The sequence below is a fragment of the Cebus imitator genome, unplaced genomic scaffold, assembly GCF_001604975.1.
Source record: "Cebus imitator isolate Cc_AM_T3 unplaced genomic scaffold, Cebus_imitator-1.0 Scaffold573, whole genome shotgun sequence".
Classification (NCBI taxonomy): domain Eukaryota; kingdom Metazoa; phylum Chordata; class Mammalia; order Primates; family Cebidae; genus Cebus; species Cebus imitator.
The window spans coordinates 180049-186979 of record NW_016107888.1 but is presented as its reverse complement, the minus strand read 5'-3'; the positions used below and the strand labels follow the sequence as shown (position 1 = coordinate 186979).

The following is a 6931-nucleotide window of genomic DNA, read 5'->3' as shown; positions in this document are numbered from 1 at the left end:
AGCTCACTGCAACCTCCACCTCCCAGGTTCAAGTGATTCGCCTGCCTCAGCCTCCCGAGTAGCTGGGATTACAGGCACCCATGATCATGCCCGACTAATTTTTGTACTTTTGTAGACATGGGAGTTTCACCATGTTGGCCAAGCTGGTCTTGAACTCCTGACCTCAGGTGATCTGCCTGCCTCAGCCTCCCAAAGTGCTGGGATTACAGGCATGAGCCACTGCACCCAGCCTGGAATGGGGTTTATTTACATAAATAGTATTGTGTTACATATCTCCTTATTTCCTACAATTGTTTCCCTCTACAACTTTTTTTTTGCTCTTTTCCTTTCCTGTCAAGGTATAACACATACACAGTGAAGTGAGTAATGTGCACTGATCTGAAATATAAAACTCAATTTTTAGCCTATATATACATCTGTGTAATCACCACCGAGATCAAAATATAGAACACTTCCAGCACCTCATGCAAGTTTCCCTTGTGTCCCTTCAGAGTCAACAAACTGCCCCCTTCTCTGCCTGAGGCACCCACTCTTCCAGCACCCGTCACCACCCGTTAGTTGGATTTTTTTCTTGAACTTCCTCTGCGTGGAATTGCACCTGTTTTTCATGTCTTATTTCTTTCGCTCAGCTTGTCTGGGAGACTCCCCTATGTTACTGTGGGTAGTGAGAAGTTGTATTTTTTGCTGTTGTGGAGCACCACATCTTTGAGATCTGTCCACGGGGCTCTGTGTACAGATGTCAGTTGCTTCTTGCTGCTGCCTGGCACCCCTTGGTGCTTCCACCCGTTTGACCTCTCCACTCTCCCAGTGAGGGACACCCAGGGTCCCTTCTATGAGGCTGCTCTGATCATCCCCATCCACACCTCCTTATGGAGCCATGTGGCCATTTCACTGGATGAATACCTAGGAACAGAATCTCTTGGGCACAGGGAATTGACTGTGCCCCAGCAACTGACAAACTGCTGAAATTGAGCAGCTCTTTCCCATGTCTACCAAGGCAGGAGCAGGGAGAAGGGAAGAAGAGCTGCTCTGGTGATCCTCCTCTGACCCCACTCTCCCCTCCCACTTGCCCTCCAGGAAAACCTTTCAGCTCCTCCACTTCGCCCTCTTGCAGGTCGCAGCTAAGCGCTTTGCTTCCTGAATGTCGCTGCCTCCGCGGCAGCCCGCACCATCCTGCTGCATTATAACAGGACGATAATCAATGAACTGCTAACTCTATTGCAATAAAGGAGTGAGCCCAACCTTATATAATTCTTTTTAATTGTTTTCTCACATTACAAGGGTTTTTCTTTTTTTTTTTTTTTTTTTGCTAAACTTATTCCACAGTAAGTTATGTCGTTTAATTTCTCAAAGTGCTAATAATTTAATTGCTTCCTTCCTGCAGACAAAGTGCTTGTACTGTCCTCCCTCCCCGGCTCGGAGATTATAAAACGGAGTTGGCAGGAATACCTAAGAGGAGAGTGTTTTTGGCGGCAGGATTTGATGGGAAGCAGCTTTCTCAGAAGTCAGTATGTGGGGCTGGGAACCTGGCTTAGGACTTCAAAGGGGCATGGGGCCCAGCCAAGCCTGCCTAACTTGAGAAGGTGTATGATAATCATAGGGGAGGGGAAGGGAAGAGCTGAGATTAGAGAGGCTGGATGAGGGTGGGGAGCATTGAACATGGAGCTTCCCATCCTGAAAGGCTGTCAGGGAAGCTGGGCTCCATCTGCAGCAGGAGAGATTTAGATCAGACTGGTAGGTGGGATGGGGGCATTCCTGAGTCAGGACTTTGAGGTGCTGACTGGACCCGGACAGAGCAGGGAAGTGACATCTGATAACAGGAACTAGCATTTATTGCGCCCTTACTGAAACCCTGAGCTTCCCTAGAACATCTCATTTTAACTGCACACCCAGCTCTCTAAGGCAGGTATTAGTAGTATTGCTGTTTTACAGATGAGGAACCTGAGGCATAGAAAGGTTCACTTGCTCAGACCGGGCACGGTAGCTCACACCTGTAATCCCAGCACTTTGGGAGGCCGAGGCCGGCAGATCACAAGGTCAGGAGTTCAGTTCAAGACCAGTCTGATCAACATGGTGAAATCCTGTCTCTACTAAAAAGGCAAAAAACAATTAGCCGGGCATGGTGCACCTGTAATCCCAGCTATTGGGAGGCTGAGGCAAGGGAATTGCTTGAACCAGAGAGGTTGGAGGTTGCAGTGAGCCGAGATCATGCCACTGCACTCCAGCCTGGGTGATGGAGCGAGACTCTCTCAAAAAAAAAAAAAAAAAAAGAAAGAAAGAAAGAAAGGTTCACTTGCTCAAGACCCCATAGCTTGTTGGTGAATGATGAGTTGAATGATGGCATCACATCTTATGTGGCAAAAGGGGGACGTATAGGCTGCAGGGGACAAGATCAGGGATGAACTACTGTTGAAGATTCCCAAGGCAGTGACCTCCTTCCTCTTGTCTAGGGTCTGATTCAGTCAGAATTGCTTTAATCTACCCATGCCCCCAACCCCGCCCCTGACCCCAGTGACTCCCATGATCTATAGATTATAATCCAAAAACGCGATCTTCAAAATACTCACACTCCCTAGCCTGAGGGTAGGAATTTTGAGGACTACCCCCAGATTTGTCACTCCCCTAGGATTTCCTTTCTGGCTCCTGCACCTTGGCAAATGCTGCTTCTTTAAACCTGGAACGTTTTCCCCTCTCCTAGGATGGAATTTCATTCATCCCATGAGGCTTGGCTCACATGCCTCCTCCCCACCTCCCAAGCTGAGCCCCTCTCTGGAATCTCTAGGACATTCAGAGCACACCTCTGCTGGAGGGAGACCTGACCCACAGGGTTGCTGGCCTGAGCTCACTCAGTTGACTCCTCTTGCTACTCACTAGCTCTGTGACTTGAGGAAAATCACTTAACTTCTCTGCGCTGTATACATATATGATGTAGAATAAATGAATAGCACCTGCAAAGAATTTAGCCTGGCACATGATGAATGCTGAAAGAAAGATATGCTGTTGTTCTTGACTGTCATTGGCTCTGTATTCTCATCTCCTAAACAGTGCCTGCCTGGCATGTAGCAGTTGCTCAATAAATGAATAAAATGGAAACAATTACTAGCTACCTCCTCCCTCTACCCCAGTCCCAGGAATGCTCCTGTTTGGAATCCCAAGTTGAAATCCCAGGTATAACACCTATTTGCAGTTTCCATTACCCTAGTATTTCCTCTGGAAGGCAGGGCCCCAAGGGTTCTGCCTAAATTAAGGTCCTACCCCTCCCTCACCTGCCAACAAGGACTGGGCAACAGAAGGCATCTCGAATCAGCAGCCACTAGGCGTAGAGAAACCAGGGCCTCACTGGCAGCCCCTTTCTCTCCTCTTCCTTTCTCTGGCTCTGGCTGTATCTCGGTTATTCAGAACAAGGATTCCCCAACTGGGCCTCTGCCTCCTTGCCCTGCGCCTCTCGATATGAGTGCCTGGGACAGACCTCAGGTCTCTTGTTCTCAGTCCATTGAATCTACTGATATACTAGACAGAAGTTCAGAGGCATTCAGGCTCCAACTGCCATTCCTGGCTGTGTGAGTCAGTCAAGTCACCTAACCTTTCTGAGCCTCCAGGCTGTGGTACAGTAATGTAGAGGGCTGGGTGAGACTCCACAGTGCAAAGCCGCGGAGAGGCAGTTCTGACGGGCTCCCTTCCCTGTAGCGGTGGCCTGCCCTGGAAGAGGGAACAGAGCAGGGTCAGAGCTGAATGCCTTGACGCTGCCAGAGTTTGAGGACCTGAGGGGACCAGGGAAGAGGGGTGGGCTACAGAGCCATGGAAAAGTGAGTGACTTGGAGGCACGAGCAGACACCCTCCTACCAGGGGACAAGCAGGGCGCCAGGAGTGTGGCTCAAAGCTGCCATGTTTCCCCCTCACATGCAGTTGCCGAAATCGGATTGGACAAAGAGCACACCTCACTCCCCAGCCCTGTCTGAGCGGTGAAAGTAAGCTTTGTAACTCCTAGAGGGGGCCAGCAGGGCCCAAACTCACAAGTGTCCCCTCCCTCTACCCCAGGGAGACCCACGTATACCAGTGACCCCTCTGCACGAGGCCATGGTTCTGAAGTCTCCATCCTGGGCAGACAGCAGCAGACACCAGGTGAGGGTGTAGCACCCAGAATGATGGAACTTTCAAGGCAAGCCAGTGCTAAACAGAGCAGGAGCTCAGAGCCTCTGCGGGCTAGAACGGGAACGCCTCCAGGAGTGCCTTCCTTGCCCTCCTGTTGACACGAACCTCTGCTGGGTTGCCTTTGGTGCTCAAACTTCAGTGATAAAAAATGTTATTATTGGCCGGACACGGTGGCTCATGCCTGTAATCCCAGCACTTTGGGAGGCAGAGGTGGGCAGATCATGAGGTCAGGAAATCAAGACCATCCTGGCTAACATGGTGAAATCCCATCTCTACTAAAAATACAAAAAAATTAGCCGGGCATAGGGCATGCACCTGTAGTCTCAGCTGCTGGGGAGGCTGAGGCAGGAGAATTGCTTGAACCTGGGAGGCGGACGTTGCAGTGAACCAAGATAGCACCAGTGCACTCCAGCCTGGATGACAGAGCGAGACTTCGTCTCGAAAAAAAAATGTTATTATTATAACAGTGCGCTGCCACCTCCCACCCACCTTCCTGACTACACAGGAAGTGTCTGGCAGGTAGAGGCCTGTTTTGCACCCCTATGGACAAACCCCTTCCCCCAGCACCCACTCGCTCATTCCTGCACTCACAAGTGTTTATTAAGCACTGACGCAGTTGCCAGGAGACCTGAGAGTTATTCTTTAGGGGTGTCAGCTGCTAAAACTCCAGAACTTTGGCCTCCCAAACGTAAAGTTTCCCCCACTCCATCCCAGAGGGAGGACAGGGTCCAGCAGGGCCTGTAAGGAGGAGCCATGAACTACATGCTTGCAAAGGAGAACCAATTCCCCCTTTTTCTTTCCCTCAGGTCCAGGGGTGTGAGGACCCCGTGGACAATTCACAGGCAGGACTTGGAATCTCTACCAGGGAGTTAGCCCAGGCTGCACTCAGGGAAAGCCCTGCCACCAAGACCAGACCTGCACCCAGGGAAAAGTGTCCAAGGCCACCGACGTACAAAGGCCCAGGCACCCAGAGCTTCTGACCATCCAGGGTCTCTTTCTCTCTCACACTGGCCTGGAATTGCTCTCAGCTTCGAGGCCAGCCAGCAGAGACAACAGGCCTGGGGCCACAGAGCTGAGATTCGAGAGAGAAAATTCCAAGGCAAATATCTCAAGGGTTTCCAAAGACTGTCTCCCCACTTCCCAAAACTCCCTTCCACACCACCCTGGAGTCTCCCCCCCAACCCCCAATTTAACCTTGTGCTTCCCAGACTCCTGCCCTAGGTCCTGATATTAGGAGATATTCCCAAGCCCAGAATATCCTGCCCCTAGCCCCACACCCAAATCCTACCCACTTCAATGCTAGCTCCAATGCCGCCTCCTCCAAGAAGTCTTCTCTGATCTTCTCTGAGGACGGTCTCTCTCCCGCCTTTAAATAATGAACTCCAGGGCTCTTCTATGGCTGTGGTCAGGTATTTGGCTTCTGAAAGCAAACAAGACTGGGTTCCTAGGCTGGCTCTACCACTTCCCAGCAAGGCAACCTTAGCAAGTTCCCTTCCTGCTTCCTGATGGGCTGCCCTTGCCCCTGCCTTACCCAGAGATACCTGACCACCTCCCTTGGGCTGCCCAACCTTCAACCTGTATTCCTAGTATTTGTGAATTAGGTTCTCTGGCTGCAAACTTTTCTGTTCGGGGCCAGAGAGTAAATGTATCAGGCTTTGCAAGCCAGACTATCTCTCTTGCAACTACTCAACTCTGCTGTTATAACACAAAGCAACCTAAAATAATAAATAAGCATGGCTGTGTCCTAAGAAAACTATTTATGCACACTAAAGTTTGAATTTCTTGGTCAGGAGCAGTGGCTTACGCCAGTGATCCTAGCACTTTGGGAAGCCGAGGCGGGCGGATCACCTGAGCACAGGAGTTAGAGACCAGCCTGGGCAATGTGGCAAAAGCCCATCCGTACCAAAAATACAAAAATTAGCCGGGCGTGGTGGTGTGCACCTGTAGTCCCAGCTACTCGGGAGGCTGAGGCACAAGAATCGCTTGAACCCAGGAGGCGGAGGTTGAATTGAGTCAAGGCATTCCAGCCTGCATGACAGAGCAAAACTCTGTCTCCAAGGAAAAAAAAAATTGAATTTCCCATATTTTTCACATGTCCAAAAATATTGTGTTTTTCAAAAATTTTTTTTCAATCATTGAAAAAAAACACTTTGTGTCTTCCAGGCCATACGAGTCCTTCCGTGTCTCTCCTGAGGGTACTCCCTGGCTGCGAACTCAGTTCCAGAGGCTGCACAAAGCTGCGCCCTCTGATTCAGCCTCAGCAGGGAGTTTGCAAAGCCCTGACTGTTCCATGGGCAGGCTTGGGTGCCAAAGGGAGCAAAGAAGTGAGGCACCCAGCCTGCCCTCTAGGAGCTTCTAATCCAAGGTGGGGGGACCCAAGACAGATCCTCAGAGGATTCAATAGTAACACAAGGGGCCGGGCGCAGTGGCTGACACCTGTAATCCCAGCAGTTTGGGAGGCCGAGGCAGGCGGATCACCCGAGGTTGGGAATTCGAGACCAGTCTGACCAACATGGAGAAACCCCATCTCTACTAAAAATAAAAATTAGCAAGGCATGGTGGCGCATGCCTGTAATCCCAGCTACTTGGGAGGCTGAAGCAAGATAATTACTTGAACCTGGGAGGTGGAGGTTGCAGTGAGCCGAGATCGTGCCATTGCACTCCAGCCTGGGCAACAAGAACGAAACTCATTCTCAAAAAAAAAAAAACAAAAAAAAACACAGTTCCTTGACCCATTTTTTTTTTTTTTTTTTTTTTTTTTTTTTTGCTAAACTTATTC

The 6931-nt window shown here is 50.1% G+C and overlaps 1 pseudogene; it reads left to right on the top strand.

Annotated features, from left to right (window-relative positions):
* LOC108294279 overlaps positions 1 to 6931 on the top strand; it is a 28886-nt pseudogene that overhangs the window by 15274 nt on the left and 6681 nt on the right.